The sequence below is a fragment of the Tyto alba genome, unplaced genomic scaffold (genome assembly GCF_018691265.1).
Source record: "Tyto alba isolate M040663 unplaced genomic scaffold, T.alba_DEE_v4.0 Super-Scaffold_1, whole genome shotgun sequence".
NCBI lineage: Eukaryota > Metazoa > Chordata > Aves > Strigiformes > Tytonidae > Tyto > Tyto alba.
Window position 1 is genome coordinate 11,591,119 of NW_024881261.1, and position 17,338 is coordinate 11,608,456.

General features: G+C 40.7%; 1 protein-coding gene across 3 annotated transcripts in view; it reads right to left on the reverse strand.

Annotated features, from left to right (window-relative positions):
- Window positions 1-14,278, reverse strand: part of SHOC2 (SHOC2 leucine rich repeat scaffold protein) — a 70,562-nt gene extending 56,284 nt beyond the window's left edge. The window contains exon 1 of one of the 3 annotated variants that reach the window (XM_032988674.2): window positions 14,200-14,278. The gene's annotated coding sequence lies outside the window, so the exon portion shown is untranslated. Of the gene's footprint in view, window positions 1-13,474; window positions 13,817-14,125 lie in introns of those variants that run through there. The other 2 variants (XM_032988673.2, XM_032988675.2) reach the window with 2 other exon arrangements.
- Window positions 14,279-17,338: the final 3,060 nt, after the last annotated feature.

Below are 17,338 nucleotides of genomic sequence, written 5' to 3' on the forward strand. Positions count from 1 at the left end.
CTGCAATCTGAAGAGCTGAATATTGCTTGTCTGTATCACACAAATACCTACCAAACCAAAAGTTTCTGTAATTCTTACACGGACAGTGAGTAACATAACTGGTCTGACAATTTTCAGTATCGGCTTAGTATTAAAGTATAATTAAATGCTATAAACATGCATTTTAAATTTTTTTTTTTTAAATAATGAAGATACACATAAAATCACTTTCTATTAAATCAGCATCCTATGGGGATCAAATCCTGACATGATACAAACAAGTAAATTTTAATTTAAAATTATTCTTGCTTGCTAAGGCTAAATTTGATCTGTGCTTGTGAGGACTACCATTTGGAAGCATGACTGAAAGGTTTTAATCACAGCCTCTACTGTTTGACACATTCTGTGCTGTCCTCTAACTCCTAAATTCCTCATGTCAGATCTGTGCAGATGATACTATTTCACTGCTCACTTCTCTCACAACCAAGCTCTAGCTTAATTTACGGAGCAAATAATATCACCACTAAATCCAGGCCAGATGATCCCTGCCACAGTCAGGCTCAGTACTGCAGGCTACATTCAGCATGCTTGATCTTATGCGGTACCATCTCTTTTCTACTTCTAGTATTTATTAATAAACTACCATTTTAATTCAAGAGCTCTTAATTTCTTCCCAGAAGAATGTGACACCTTCAAGGGATGCTTCTGTGGGTCCACTTCCTCTATTATATTTACAATCACATCATAATTCTGTAGGAATCTGCAGAAAATTGCCTATCCCTCCATCCTTTGGCTATGGTACTAGTATGCCTAGATGAGGATACAAAGTGTTAACTAATAAAAAGTTCAGTGCTTGAAGTATTTGCTGCCCAAATAGCCCTTCCATGCATCCTTCAGAAAAAGAAAGCAAATCATTGCCCTGCAAGGCAATTCTGGCCAAGCTATGCTGCCCTGCGTGCTCCAACATAATATTCATGCTTGCATATACAAGGTATGAAACTGCTAATAGAGATACAAAAGCTTGAACGTTAAATAGAAACAAAAATCCCTAGAATGCAACAGAACTTACTAACAATCACCGCTTAGTAGATGATATTTTTCCATGTGAATGAGAGCAAGACAAATAAATGCAAGATATCCATAAAAATAATTTCAGCAGATACGAAACTAAAAAACCTGTCAGTTTTAAAACTAAGCTTAAAAGGCTTGGGGTTTTGTTTAAGAATGAGCCTTACAGAGTTCATGTGATCATAAATCAGACTTCAGATATCTGCACATGGCACCACAAACGCAGTATTTTCAGTGTCTGGGAGAGACCAGAAAAAGCAAGAAGGAAATGGCTGCTTCACTTTCCACACTACATTAGATCAGCAAAAAGAAAACCTAGCATCTATGAAAAATAAAAGTATCGGTTAATTAGAGTTTTATCTTTCTCGGAATTTGGGATTCAGTTATCAACTATCAGCAACCAATTTAAATACTACTACAAACCCAGTATACCGTAAAACCGGAACTGTTACAGACCCCTAGGGCAAAATAAGATCCCTACAGGCTGCACCTATTTGGGTTTCCCCTCTGGGATCGGAAATAATTGCAAACAGTAATGGCATTTGATCACTCTTTTGGGATCTGTATTCATATACCAATAAACAATTCCCAAGCACAGGTACAGAACTAGGGAGCAACTCTCAAAAAACAAACAAACAAAAATAACAGCAACTCAATCATCAGTGAAATTAGATCATTTTTCTATAAAATCATTATTTAGAGTAGTGCTAAAGTAAAAGGAAAATGTAAAATTTTACTATTTCAGCTAAGTGACACAGTGCTTTTATCTTTTACGAGAAGATTCAAAAACTTGCACATCCTTACACTCAGAAACCAAACGTGAAGCCAACAGAGGACACCTGAATTTTTACACTAGAGGAACTACAGTAGAAAGACCAGCTGTTCACCATAGGTATCTTCAAAAAACAACATTAAAACTTGAGACTACTGCAAGAAAACACCATCATCATTGGTTAAGTGGGGTTTTTTTAAGCTGTTAAAATCTGTGCTTTCACTGAAATTTAACTATTAAGAACCTAACAACTAAAATGTCTTCTTAGGAGAATTAATACAAACACTTCAACAAGAAGTAGAAGTTACAGCCATAGCCCAACATCAACCCAGCATCTCCTGGATTTTTCTTTTATATAGTTTTTCAAACAGTGCATCAACAGAATACTGCTCAGGTTAAGGTATACATCAAGCACATAAAATAAAATTTCGCTAAAGACGAAGAGGGGGAAAGCAACAGAAATTTCTAGAGAGCAAGACCATTACAATGAGCATGCTTAAGTCTTGAAGTCTTATTTAAAATAAATAAAATTAAAAGAAAGAGAGATAAACCAGAAAATCTAAATGGAGCCGAAAAAAAATACCATCTGTTCCAGTTAAAATTTCTTGCACACCTGTATCATCATCAGGAGTTCTCAGCTTGTTATCTATTATTTCTAGATATTTTTTCAAATATTAAAAGACTTGCATAAAAGCCACACTAATCCTTCAAGAACCACTACATGTCATCAGAAGTGCCAAAATAAAGCAGGGAGCGATCCACAAGTGAATTTATGAACTTCACAAACAGTGCAAAGTAATCCCCGCCTTCTTGTTACCTATATATAATTTCACTTATAATGGTACAATTACAATGGTGTCAGCATATCAGAACACCTCATACTGAAAAGTGAACCTTATAGGCAAATGAAAATCTTGACTTAATAGAACTAAATTCCTTAAACTGGCTAATTAGTCTGCTCTGTGATCACACGTTTACGCTTTCATGTCAGAAAAACTCATTTCACTTTGTCACTGCTTTTCAAGATGGGATATTTTATTTACATTAGGCTGCAAGCACTAGGCAGTGCTAAAAGCTGCATATTAATAATAATCACAACCAAACAGTACTCTTAAAGTGCCCATGGTCATATCAGATGAAGAAAAAGGACAATACAACCAGTCCCCCCATCTGACTGGTAACAGAATTTACCATGCTCACCAGATGGTAATTAGAGTTCTGTTAGCAAGGAAAAATCAGAATCCAAATAAATCCTAAATTTTGGGGTTTTAGAATTTTTATACCTCTAATGGATCAATGTAAACCTCGTATTAGAACAATCACCTGAAAAGTGGTCAAAAACTGGGAGAAAGTAATATTTCCAGCATTAATTCTATTCTATTAATCAAGTTCTGCCCATTTAGTTTTGGTAAGTGAAAAGCAGCACGCATTTGCACTGGATGACTATATACACATACCTTCAGTGCATACAGAAAAGAAATCAAAGTACAACTTCACAAATGTAAACTTGGTAACTAGTTCCTTAGTCTCTCATTTAGTTCATAAACCAGGTTATACAACATTGAATTTATATAAAAATCATAAGTAAAATAGGTATCCAAGGCTGTTGCCCATCTCACCCTCTGCTGCTTGAGAAAGTTGCTCAGAGAGGAAAGAAAGCTTACTCTTCATAGGGAGGAAAGGGTCTGAGCAGTCGTTTTATGCTCTGCACTTAGACAACCTGAAATTCTGTCCATGAGCTTTTCCAGCCACACACAACCCATGCAGAACTCTCTCTGTAGCTCATCATCCTTTGGTCATTATCTCCACACATGACAAACAAGTCACTGCTTTATTATTGAAAAAGTGCATGAGAAAAGTTCAAATCATTATTAGATTTCTATTTAGAAAAAGCCTTAGATAACAATCAGCAGCATTGTGAAAGTAGCACTCACATACAAACCCTCCACACCCTCTCCCCCTACTTTTATTTGCAAACTTTATACCTCTAGACAGACTTGCAAACAGAGTAACTCAACGGTTGAAGCATACCAGTTACTTGCAGAAAGTTCATGCATGCACACATACTCTTGGTTAAGATGAATGGAGGCAGTATACCTCACATTACCCTGGGGTAAAGGGACAGAGACAAGCAGCAGCAATGAGTAGTTTTCATGCTCTTCTACACCCTTTTGCCTTGCATTAACTGGTTTCTGTGTCACAAAATAAGAAACTTACAGCAGAGATTAGAGAAACTTATTCTGGAGCATTTATTTTTGATGGAAATGAGTATAATGTGTTTCCACTGTTAATTAAGTGGCTTCAAAGATGAAGTGGGACCAAAAATTACATTGTAATAGGACAAAACAATGGGGAAAATCAGTAGAAGCAGCTCTAAAGCATACTTTTAAATTACCATGGCACACAACTGATCAGTTTATATTAAATATTTCTGAAAGACATCCAACAAGCTAGCCCAAAGAACCAATGATGTGCCAACTGTGAAAGTGTCCCTGATAACACAAAGCAGGTTTAAGTGAAAAAAAAACAGTTTCAGTAGACATTGGAAGTCACAGGAGTGAAAGCTGTGACAAACATAGATTTCTTGTTCCAACACTTTACATGTTGAGAATAACACATAAACATTTGCCTGAAGAGACTGCAGTTGTATGTCCTTAGTTTATATACACCATTAGCTTTGAAACTGAGAGCAGCTTTCTTTTAGTATTACTAATACAAAGGATCATGAAAGAAACAAGAGGTCACATACAGACTATACAGACTACAGCCACTTCAAGATCCTTTCAGGCAGCATGGCTACTTGTTATCATACCGCATGCTCAAAGATCTAACATACTACTCTCTGCGGCTTTCACTGCCAACAAAAATTTCACAGCAGTAACGGTTTTGCAGCCATTTGCCTTGCTCCATCTTTTGCTTGTCCAGGAATGAGGAGCTTGGGGTTGGATCCACCTCTGCTCCTTACTCGTGGTGAGCTTGGCGGGGGTCACCTGGCCAGGTGGGCTCTCCAAGGCACGTGCTGTTACTGGGTTTCAGCTCCCACCAGCTCATAGCAGGAAAGGCAGAGCAATCCCATTGCCACTGCTGCTGTTAAAAATCTTCCCTGTAATTTCTATGCTTTAGTTTCTCTCATACAAAAGGGACAGTGCATATCACAAAAAGGCCAGAAGGTTAATTCAAAGCTCTAAAAGACTACCAGGTCTTTTTGATACTGTAACTGCAAGTTTAGAAATAACTAGGATTTTCTCTGGGCTTTTGAAGCAGAGCACTTCACCAAAAGCAACCGTACATCTTGAGAGATGCAAGCAGAAGAGAGAAACTAGTTCCTTGTTCTCCTCTCTTTCTCTTTTATTTTTACATAACCTGATTTTAAGAAAAACCTTTAGGTTTTCATTACCACAGGAGGGCAGGAGCATGTAATGCTAGCACCGATTTCTTCTTAGAGACACAAACAGTGGGAGCTGGAAAGCAGAAAGAGCCAAGTCAGAGACCCAGAGCACGATGAAAATTCAGTCGTACCAGCGGAGTTAACTGCTTGTTAATGAAGGCGTATGCATCCCATCTGCTGGCTGCAGAAGAGCTGGAATGGTTTCAAAAACATTCCAAGACAGACATACCACCAAATACATGATGTGAACGTGTGATCCATACTCAAAAGTTTACCCTACTGATTTTGGCATACCAAGTACAGACACAGACACACACGGGCACCGAGGTTGCAGGATACAAACTGCATCCTTGTCACACGTTAACTGTCACTGTCCATTGAGAACAGAAAGCATTCCAGTGTGATTTGTTTATTCATTAATTCTGATTTCAGGAGAAAGTTCTGGCTTGCACCCAACAGCTAATTGGTTCAATAAACAGCATCTTGGTTTAGAAGAAGAAGAAAACATGATACTACAGTGAGAGCATGTAACTGAGACCTCGATATCTGTTTGGGTATGACTTAGGGCTTCTCGAAAGAGCTGGATTGCAAAGAGCCAGTTTTAAAAGACAAGACCATATACAGTTTAAATGCAAGAAATAACTACCAACATGTATCTGAAGACCTTATGGGGAAGAGAGAAGAGAAATGATTACTGTAAAAATGTGCCTAATAATGACCTACGACAGAACAAATAAATTTATGGATGAAGTCATGGAGAAAAAAAAAATCCAGGTTGTTATATTTATGTGAATTACAACTCATAGCTATAATATTTAAACTTTTGTTTCCTTCCTAACTAGGCCTGCCACACACAATATGCTATCAAGAAAGCTGCCAAACAATTGTTTGAATATTCCAAAAAGCAAATATCTAGCCCACCATAAAAAACAACTATAATAACCTGAAATCTGCCGTCATCTGCACCCTGTACAAGAGTTCAGAAGAGTCAGAGAGACTTACCAGAACTAACTTTGCTACACAAAGATAAGTTCCCAGGTACCTTAATTCATGTTATTTACAAACATAAATTTCCCTTTTCATGAAAAGGGATCATCTAGAATCTTAAATTCAATATAGCTCATGCAACTGACAGTATTATAAAATTCTCTTTAATAAATAATATTTTAGGTTTTGCAAGTTCTGTACAATATCCATTAGATTTTAAAATCTATTGGAAGAGTAATTGGAACAGATTTACTGTGTTAACAAAAATGTTTGAACTGAGGCTTCATTTAACCCATCTATCCCTTCAATAAGAAAACTGTGCAAATCACTCCAAATTATGCATATTTTATAGGATTTTTCCCAGCTTTAAACCCTTTGATTTTATAATCATTTCTCTACAAGAACCATTTTTAAAAGTCCTGTACTCTACGTCAGAAGCAACAACAAAATGGGTTTTCATGGTAAGTCCTTCATATTCTGCTATGATCAGCATTTTGCAGGACTACACAGATGGATTCCCTGGTAGCTCTTCACTTCCTTGTTTAGGAGGTCACTTTTTTGCACTATTTCTTTTTATAAAGATCTATTTTTGACTGTGGACTTTTGTTTACATATTAAGCCACCTGACGCCTCCAGGAGCCATATAGTTTGCTAGTGAAGTCATTTTCTCTCTGCTACACACAGTGACTCCATGTAACTAAATGCTTCTAAACAGGACTTGGCATTTACAGCAATCTGAAGACGATTCCTCTCTGTGCAGTTATCCCTTAGAATTAAAAGAAACGCACAGTTCTGCTTTTCTGCAGTGGCTGACTCAAGGAGGAGGGGGAAGGGGAATATAAAAGAGCACAAAATCCTACCATCACAATTTCAGAAATACAACAGTTCATCTAATGAAGTGAATAAGGATTACTCAATTACTTCCTTGCCTTGGACAGCTGGGAGTTGACTGGTGGGTTTTAGGTGTTGGGGGGGGGAGAGACACTGAGAGGGATTATAGGATTTTTTTTTTATTATACTTTTTTTTAATCAGAATGGAATGTACTCCAGTATTTTGCTGGATTAGGTATAACATGAAGAAAAAATAAGACTGAAGCTAAGAACCAGAACCCTTTCACAACACAAAGCACTTTACTCAGCACCAGCAGTGGCACTTTATGTATAGCTTTAGCCAATCATCTACAGATTTACCAGGACCTTCACTGCTGAGCTATACAAGCTTTAACTTAGTGACTTACTGAATTGCTTTCGTTTATTAAAAAAAAAAAAAAAAAAAAAAAAAAAAAATCTATGCAACAGTTAAAACAGAAAAAAAGAGTATTTTTTTGCCTTAGGTATTTTGACACAACATAAGTATTTCCTCACAGGACAAGTATCAATAAGCACGATTCATGCTGTGTATTACAAAACATATTATAACCTAACTTTCAGCATCAAAAAAAATACACCAGTGAGAAATCTTCTTATACAGAAGACTGGAGAGTTCACATGCCACAATTAGACAGGTTACCACTACTGCTAGTCACTGGAGAGAGGCTTCATACTGAAGAAAGCAAAATCCCCTATTTGCCAAGATTTAGATGACTGGGACACAGGTGAAAGAAAGGAAAGGAAAAAGAGAGAAGTCTGACTCCTCACCATCATAGCTGCACCTTGGCTACAAATAAATATTGGACCCTGGTGTTTTTGGCTGCCAGTCAGGTATTTCTTTATAGAAGTAATAAATATGTTTATTTTTCTTCCCAGCCAACACAACATGCCAGACCAACGGTTCATTCTGACCATTCAAACTGTCATGAAACACCTTTTCAATTTATGATTTAATACTAATTCCTATTAGGATGGAAACACCAAAATCATAAATCTAAATACAATAGCAAATCCTAAAGTGGTTTTGCCGTATTTTTTGAAGTACCAAACCAACACTATCTGTAACATCTAATGGATAATTAAAATCCAAGTACACGTGAAATATAAATATACTATAGCTTAACGTTCTCAGGCATCAGAATTTCAAGATTATTTTTATTCTTTCACTTCACATTATTTAACCTTGTATTTTCATGCTCATCACTATAAATACTTATTCTAAACTTCTAGTAGAGACAAGTTTTTGACAGAAAGTGTTAAAAATACTATACTATAGTAATACGTATGTTGTTTGCAGCACTATGCAGAAAACTTCATATATAAGTGAATCATCAATCATCATAAAGAAGTTCTCAGTAAATTTATGGTTTCTTGCAATAGTATCACTTACTGTTTCAGAAAACTGTTTTCATAACGTTAGTTCCAACAACAGGGTCATTCATCATATCCTTAACCTGAACAACTACTACTGCTTTAATATGTGCAAACAAATGAGAGCGACAAGCTACTAACATCAGATATATTTAAAAAAAAAAAATAATGAACATTTGATTTAAACATACCTTTCCTGCTGCAGTTTTCACAAACTAAATTGTGTAAGACAGAGCAAACCCTAGGATTACAAATGATTAGCCAAAAAATATAAATAGCTTAATATATTACCCTTCCCAAAATTTGACACAATACATTAATAACAAGGCTGTAGCTATAAGAAATTAATTCAAACTTTTAAAAGATAGCATTCTATGATGATTTTTAAAAGTCTGTATGCATCTACTTATCACTAAGAGTCAAGTAAGTGATACTGAACAGTGTTCTGTTTAACAACTTTGTAAAGCAAACTTTTGACAGGTATATGATGATGGCAATCTGCCACCAGTTCCCCAAAAAGAGTGTCTGCTTTCCATCACATCACTGTATTGACACTTTCAAAGGAAATTTGGGGTGCTTCTGGTAAAGTTAGTCACAAGTCACCGAATGTTTCAGCACCAAAACAATGGTGGCACAATATTTCACATTCCTTATGCATAAAATATTCCCACAGGCATCTATAGGATTTCTGGAAATAAATGCAAAACCAAGTCTAAAGCAAACACGTTTTGCAATCCCAAATATAGTGAGTTTAGAAATAGTTGGTGAAAAACTGTTCAAGCTTTATTTTTTTTTTTTCCTCCAAGCGCCTTTATCAACCTGTGGGCTGAAAGGAGTGGGAGACTAGAACATGGATAAGTTAAAATTGCACCTCATCGCAAACAGGCTTCACTATTTAATAAAGATGCGATTCAGAACCCCTCCCCAAAGCAATACCAACCACGAACAAGATCTGTGCTACAGAAAGAAGCTATTTTAAAGCCTAGCAGTCAAAGCAGAAGAGAGAGTGAACTGAGATGTGCTGCAATATTTATGCAGCCATTATAATGCAAATGCATAAGGTATTAGAAAGGCTATTTGCAATGGTGCACAGCCCCTTCAGCCTATGTACAAAGCCAACAGAAAGAACAATTAGGATGCATGCATAACAAAAAGCCTCTGACCACAGGGTAGGCAGGTCCACTGAACCGGATACAATATCTATGGGATACAAGGAACAGGGCTCCATGGAAATACTGTCTGCTGGACTACTACATACATCTTAATCATACGTAGAATATGAAGCATTTTAAGACACAAAAGCACGCAGAGGATTAGCATGGCAAAGGTAAGAGCAAGCTACAACCAATTTACTGCAAGCACCAGTCACATATTACTCAAGATGAACAAACAGGGCTGGAGCACAGCTTGCCTCCCCAGGGCTGCTCCTCTCTGCAAAACCCCAACACCACCAACAGACAAGTAGCAAACTTTCAACTATGCTAAAAAAAAAAAAAAAAAAAAAAAAAAAAAAAAACAGCGACATACTTTCCTGTGTCAAAAAATACTCTCCAGCACTTCTTGTAACAAAAAGGGAGGCAGGCGTGCAAATCAGGATCTAACGTACATCCACTCTGAGAATACAGACTATGCTTTTGTAGAGAAAGCAAAAGGCAAACGAGTATGTTAAAGCCCCCCCGCTTTTTTTTTTTACATGTACACCTTAATGGTAAAACAATACTAAAAGAACCGAGTATATAGGCATGCCAGATTGTTTCAAGAAGTTCTTTGATCGTTCATCCTAGTATTTATCTACACCAATTCACAGCCTCTTAACATATTCTCACGCTAATCAGCATGTATACAATTATATGATAGGCTCTGTTCTCTCATATATTTCTTTTGTAGAGCAATACAGATAAAGTACTACTTAAACTGCAATGATCTTAAAACAGTCTAAAATTAACTACATGGTATAAAATTACTTTTTTAAAAGAAATTATGAACACTGCATTTCCGTACAAAATATATCTGTTACCTAGAGCTTAATGATGGAAAAAATCCCAGTAATTAAAATTCCCTTTTTATCCAGAGATCATTGTTTTGCTATAGTGAAAATGCCTTTACTGAAACAAATTTAGTGTTGGAGAATGCCAAGATTTAATAGCATGTTACGTGTATTTCACAACACAGTCAAGCCCAAGCAATGCAGCAAAAAACAAGTAAATTAAGGTCAGTGGCTAATAGCACAAACGTTACCTGATTATTATACAACCTGTTACATTTTATCCCGGTACATTTTGTAACATAACAAAACTACTGTATCAGACTAGACTATGTCAGCCGTTACAATTTTAATGTAAACAAGGGTTCTTTTTATCTCTACAATCTAGTTACAACTGGCTATTTAATCTTCGCTGCCGTGTCCTCCCCAGCCCTCTCACACATACGCACAAACCCACCAGAAAGAGACACAAATATCTTCTCCGAGACGTGGTTGCATGCAGTAAAAATAAATACAAGGTTACAACAACAGAGAAGAAAGCAAGCCTCACTTCAATTAAAAGAGCATCCACAAAGCTGCTGCACAAAAAAAATAAAGTAAAAAGGAATGAGCCTCGAAGCATTTTGTGGGGGAAATGCCGCTAGCCAAGCTGAGCACGAGGGCATGGCAGGCTGGACACGGGTACCTGTTACTGGCTGTGGGCTGGGAGCCACCTTGCACCCAGGCAAAGCACAGAGCCACCCAAAACCCACCCGCTGAGGAGGGCAAGGGTGAGGTTGGCATCAGGGGCAAGCCATCCCAGGGGCCGCGGCAGTTGAGGGGAAGGGGCAAGCGCTGCCTTCACCTCCCTTCACACACACAAGTTTTCATCTTTCTTCAGACACGAAGGAAAACCTGCTGCTAGAGAGAAAGGGTTCCTTCTTAGCACCCACCCAGATTCTCCACGATGGTGTTTTGGAAACATCTAAGATGCCTTAATGCAGTTTTATTTCCTTATCATCGTATTAAACCTTCCCGAAAGAGGGCTCAGTTATTTGCAGGGCTTCCTCAGCCTTGCCAAGAAGGGATCACAAAACGTGATCTTTCTCACTCCTAACAAGCAGAAGATACTTTTACAGCCTTAATTCAATTAGCGTGCATGAGCACCATGCACACCTGCAAGCACATACATCCACCTATTTCACAGGTGCTATACACCAGTCGGCAGCAGCCAGCTCACGCAGTGACAAGCCGGGACCGCCACACACGACCGCTTCAGCAGAAACACGCTTTTCTAGAAAGCTACAGCCAAGTAACAATCAATCCAAGGGTTTTCCTAAAAGGCACATGCACAGCAACCTTCCAAGCAATTAATTTCTGCACATAGGATACGAGTGCAGGAAGACAGCTGGAGAAAATATTCGTTGTCTGAAGGAATCCCTTCAATCAAACAAAAGTCCTGGAGGAGAATACACCCGTCAGTGCGATTTAAGTGTCAACATAACAAAGAAACGCCCCTCCCAGAACCTCCTGCCTTACGGATATGTCACGCTGGAAAGGAAAAACTAGACCGGGAACAGCAGCTATTCGCCATCTCCACTGCTCATCGACCCTACCCTTGTGATCACCCCTAAGAAAAAATGTTGGGGATTGTTTAACATTTCTAGAAAGAGCAGAATAGAGAGATGTGGCAGAAGACAGCATCCTCTTTGAGGGTTCCTCGGTATTCCACGAAGGAAGGCTGTGGACACAAGGAGAGCTTTGTCTGGAGTCATCTCTCTGTGTTACAAGATTATATATAAAATTAGTTTTGCCTGATGTACATGTTTTGCCTTGCCACACGTACAGAAATCCTGATGGCTGATAAACATTAGCCTAAATTAAAAGGAATCCAGCTTCAAATTAGCAAAATAATCTCCCATTTTACTCATCCAAAGCAAAGAATAATTACATAGAAAACCAAAATAGTCAAACCCAAATCATTCAACAGGAATTAAGAGGATAAGGGTGTTACTAAAATTAAAACGTATGCACAACAGTGTAATAACAAATTCATAGAATACAGAAAGTCTTTCCCAAAACCAGGCTAGGATTATATCAAGATCACCATATAACATATGCCTGAAATATGGCTGTAAATAAGTGTGACTTAATTTGACCACCACCTACTTTAAGCCCTTGATTTTATAAATAGAAGCATCCAAAATGACTAGTGGTTAAAAAAAAAAAAAAAAAACAAAAAAAACAAACAAAAAAACCTACACACCACCAGTTTAGAAGGTAAAAAGAAACAGTAAGTAGAAAGTCAAACACTCAAACAAGAAACAATAGAAAATTAAGACCCTGAAGGTAATTACTAAAACTATCTTCATTTCTATTTTGATAGTCAAAAAAAAAAAAAAAAAAAATCCCAGGTACTGCAGCAATGACAATACACACAATTACAACTCCTTGATCATGAATATTCTGCTTTGAAAGTGTCTGCACACGTGCAGAACTGAATAAAACGTATGCTTCCATAGCCCCATCACAAAAATGTCAGTTAAAAATTACTAGTACCGTTTCAGCACTTTGTAATTGTTTTCTCACACATTGTGACTTTTTATTCCATGTCCGTACCTGCTCTTAAATAAGCCGGTAAAGTCAAGCAGCAACACAGTTTCACCAAACTTCAGTTCTGCTGAATTTCTGTAAAGCTCACACCGGGGCGCAATTTTAGTCAACACACAAGGCCGTTCACCTTACCTAAGGTTACTACAGCTTTTTAACCATCTCCTAGAGAAAGATACGTACAACTCAGTGAAAACACCTTCCACAGCCACAAATACATGCGGGAAACTGCCACACTACTTTCTCTGTGACACATCTCCGTTTCAAATACCGGGAAAATCACCTGGCTAGACAGGAAGGCGACGACTTTTGAAATGAGATTCTGCCTCTCCGGCTGCATCAGAACTGCCACAATAAATACATCGGGTGAAACAGGAAAAGAGCCTCACGCCTAGACGGGAGGGTGGGGGACAGCACTCACACAGCAGCAGATGTAATCATTACCCTGAACGCCGGTAATCATTACCCTGAGTGTCAGTGCCACCACACACACGCGAAGTCTCTTAAATTTTTCTCTGCCAGCTCTCGGTACCGGGAGCTGGAGGGGAGGAGGAGAAGAGGTGAGGCTGTAAAACGGAGCTTCCTCCTTTTCTTCTTCTTTTTTTTTTTTTTTTTTTTTCTCCTCTGTTGTTGTTGTGGTGGCGGTGGCTGGTCGATGCCATCGCCCGGCAGCGCAGCGGAGCGGGGCAGCCCTGCCGCCGAGCCCAGCGGGGCGATCGGCCGAGCCCGGCTCGGCCCGGCCCGGCCTGGCCCACCTGCCCCGGGCCCCGTGGCTGCCGGGCGGGGCTGCCCCCCCCGGGGCGGGCACACACACACACATTCACTCGCACTCTCTCACACACACACACACACACCCGCCGGGTGCCGGTGCGCGGAGCCCACCGGGCAGCCCCGCCGCCGCCGACCCCCCCTCCCCTCCCCCTTCGCGGTTACCTGCCGCCCAGGCCCTTCCCCGCCTTTGTGCCCGCGGCCTCCCGCCGCCGCCCCCGGCCGCCGCCAGGCCCACCCCGCCCGCTGTCAGCCGCCGCCTCAGCGCGTCCCGACGCCCCCGCCAGCGGCGAGCCCCGCCGCCACCCCCCCCCCCCCCCCCCCCCCCCCGCGCCCGGCCGCCCCGTACCGTGCGGCTCCGCCATCCTCCCGAGGCGCGCTCGACACCCCCCCCCTCCCCGCCCGGCCACCGTCTCTGCGCACCGAGCCGTCACGGGACTCCCCGCCCACAGACCTCCCGCGGCACCACGGAGGCGGGCCCGCCGAGCCACGGCGCCACCGACCGCTTCCAGGTTACGGCGCCGCCGCCATCTTGGCGGCGGGCGGAAGTGGCGCGGTTGCCCCTGGCGACGGGGAGGCGGCGGGGATGGGGAGGGCCGCCCGGGCTCCCGGGGCGGGAGCGGGCCCGGGCGGGGCTCGCCGCGCTCTCTGCCGCTTCCCTCGGGGTCCCGGGCCGCCCCGCCTCAGCGCCCACCGCCGCGGCTGTCGGGCGGCCGGGGCAGGTTCATCGGCCCGAGCCCCCGTGGCCGAACGTCCTGGTGAAACCTTCCGTCGTGTCACCGCCGGGGCACCGGGCACAAACGTCTGTCAGGATTTCCCCAAGCGAGGAGGACAGCCCATAGCTCCATCGGTTCCTGGCTGCAGCTCGTTAAAGTATTATAAGAAATAGGAGCTATTTTCCCACCAGTCCAACTGTTTAACTGGAGAGTTTTCTCCCCCACACACACACTTTTCCCACCAGTCCAACAGTTTAACTGGACAGTTTTCTCACACCCCCCCCCCCACACACACACCCCCCCCAGGCCAGAAAGGATCAGAAATTCTAATATGATGAGTTGGTACGAAAAAGCTCTCCTCAGCGCTGTATGTGTGTAGCACAGCTACTCCGCTCCTGCGGCAGGTCACCTTTAGCTACCGAGGCGTTATGAAAGAGATGGGCCAGGGAACTGCAACATTCCCGTGTCTCCTTTTTCTACAAAATCGGGACCATCCCTAGTTGGCACCTACTATAACCTCGCACCAACGTGCTGACTATTCTTGATGTAAGATATACCACAAGCTAAGCGCGACCAAGCTGCCGTTGCAAGGAGTACGTGGGAGCTGCAAGAAATGGCGGTAGCCATTCAGGAGGTGACAACCATATCTCTGTGTAGACAAATACTCTGGAGTGTGACAGAGCATCTGCGATCAGCCGTCATTTGATTTCGGGTGGGATTTAAAAGCAAGTTCTTTGACAACTTCTTATAACAGATCTTTCAGTATTTTGCTGAGAAAGGGTTAGCTTTTTAATGCTAAATTCTCAGCCGGTTGCAATCAGTTCTCCTTTCAAGCCTAGATGGATTCTGCACTGCAGTAGTAACTCAACTGTCTAATTTCTAAAACACGCTAAAGCTAGCAGGAGGCTACTAATTGGTCTTAGTACTTGCTGGTCTGGACTGATCCCACTGGCTCACCTTCGAAAGGAACAGCAGCCACCTCAGCAGAATCCAAATCATGAGTAGATTTGGGAGCTGTTTCCTACATCAGATAGTCAGATCTGAGTATCTGCTATTTCTATCAGTTTTTTACAACTTTTGGCAACCATCAAGGCTAGTTTCAGTGAAACAAGGCTATTCACATCCGATTATCTGGGTTCTGCCAGTTTTCTTTGTGTGATTCTTTGGCAAACCAGACAGTTCAATGTCACTACATACTTTTTTACTAATAAATGCTGGGCAGCGTTAAAAGCAGAATTGGCTTTACAGCATTATGGGTCACAGGGCAGAAACCAGGTGTAATTTCACAGTGATAATATTTCTTACAATGACTGGATGTTTATTTGTTGTTATTACTCAGTAAAGCATTCTGTGTGGACAGTACACTGATCCCTACAAGATGTAGAAACACACGCTATGCCCTGAAAAGCTTGGAATCTGAAAGAATTTTTTCTTGTGTAACTTACTTGCACACACAGAGATGTCTACATATAACTACATCTTCTGTATTAAATACCATAGCATGTATTCACCAGGCATAGGGAAGATCTGAGTATTTTGTTGACCGTGTACTGTACCTTTACATTTTGAGAAAACTTTGTGTGCAAAGTGCCACTGCCCACTTGCTTTGAAGCATGTACAGAGGATACATGCTACATATACTCTAGTTCTATTAGAGATTTCACTTCTGTTTCTACTCGCTTCACTTTCAAAAATATGATTTGAAATTTAAAAGAAATGTTACTTTATACTCAAAAAAAAAAACCTGTTTTGCTCTTTTCATGATGAAATATAAAACTGAAAAGCTGATATAAAGCAGAGCAGGACAATTGTCACTAGACAAGGAATCAGCCAAGAAATTTACACTGACAATTCCACCCTTCTGCTGCAATTCCTTAAATATGTCTTATGAGATTAGACCGATACTACAGTAATACTTGTGCCAACAATCAGAACTAACAGACATTTTTGCAAAGGCAGAATTCATACACACAAGATTTGTTTTTAATCTGCACAAATGGAGTAGTTAATTTTATACCCTCCTACTGGATGCTGGAGAGCTCAGCTCCAACCTACTCCCAGCCTCCATCAGCACGGTTTGTCCCCAAATCTTCATTGACACAGACCTGGCCCAGTGTAGAAGGTAAGTATGAGAGTCACAGTCCTTAGAAGTATTAGCTAAGGGTCTCTCAGGGTTAGGAGACTACACTGACAGGCCCATATTTTGAACTTTGTGGTACTGTGACTAAGTGCCTTTCCTTAAGATAGATCCACAGAGAGTAAGTCAGTGGTTCCTCAGTCTCTGTTGCCCTAGAAAACCCATAGAACAGTGTAAGCATTTTGAATTACTGCCAATCACATTGAAATGAACAGGAGGGGAAATATAATTAATGAGCATTTCATAACCTTCGTGTGTACAGATTCTGAATTAAGGTTTCATTGGCAATTTCATTTGGACATTGCCTAACTTTAAAATGCTTGGCTTTGCAACCTTCATAATGTTCCTTTAACACCTGTAGCATTTCCTGTGTTCCTGAAAAGGACAACTGCCCGTGCAGGATCACGCAGCATCACATCATCTCCATGGGTCATCAGCCATCCTGGCATCTTTGTATATCTGACACAGATCTCTGTCCCTTTTATTCAAAGAGAAACAGATAGCAACAGCAGTTATTCTCCATCTAGACCAGCAGTGGAGGAGGATGAGTATTGGAATTTGAATTATTCAATGGATTTATAAGACCATTCCTAAGGCTATTTAGTATTTGCACAGTTGTTTCAAGCATGTTTCTACAAAGCAGTGTGATTTATTAGGAGCTAGCTCTTACACAATGAACTAAAATAAAGCAGTTAATTAGTTAAGCTTG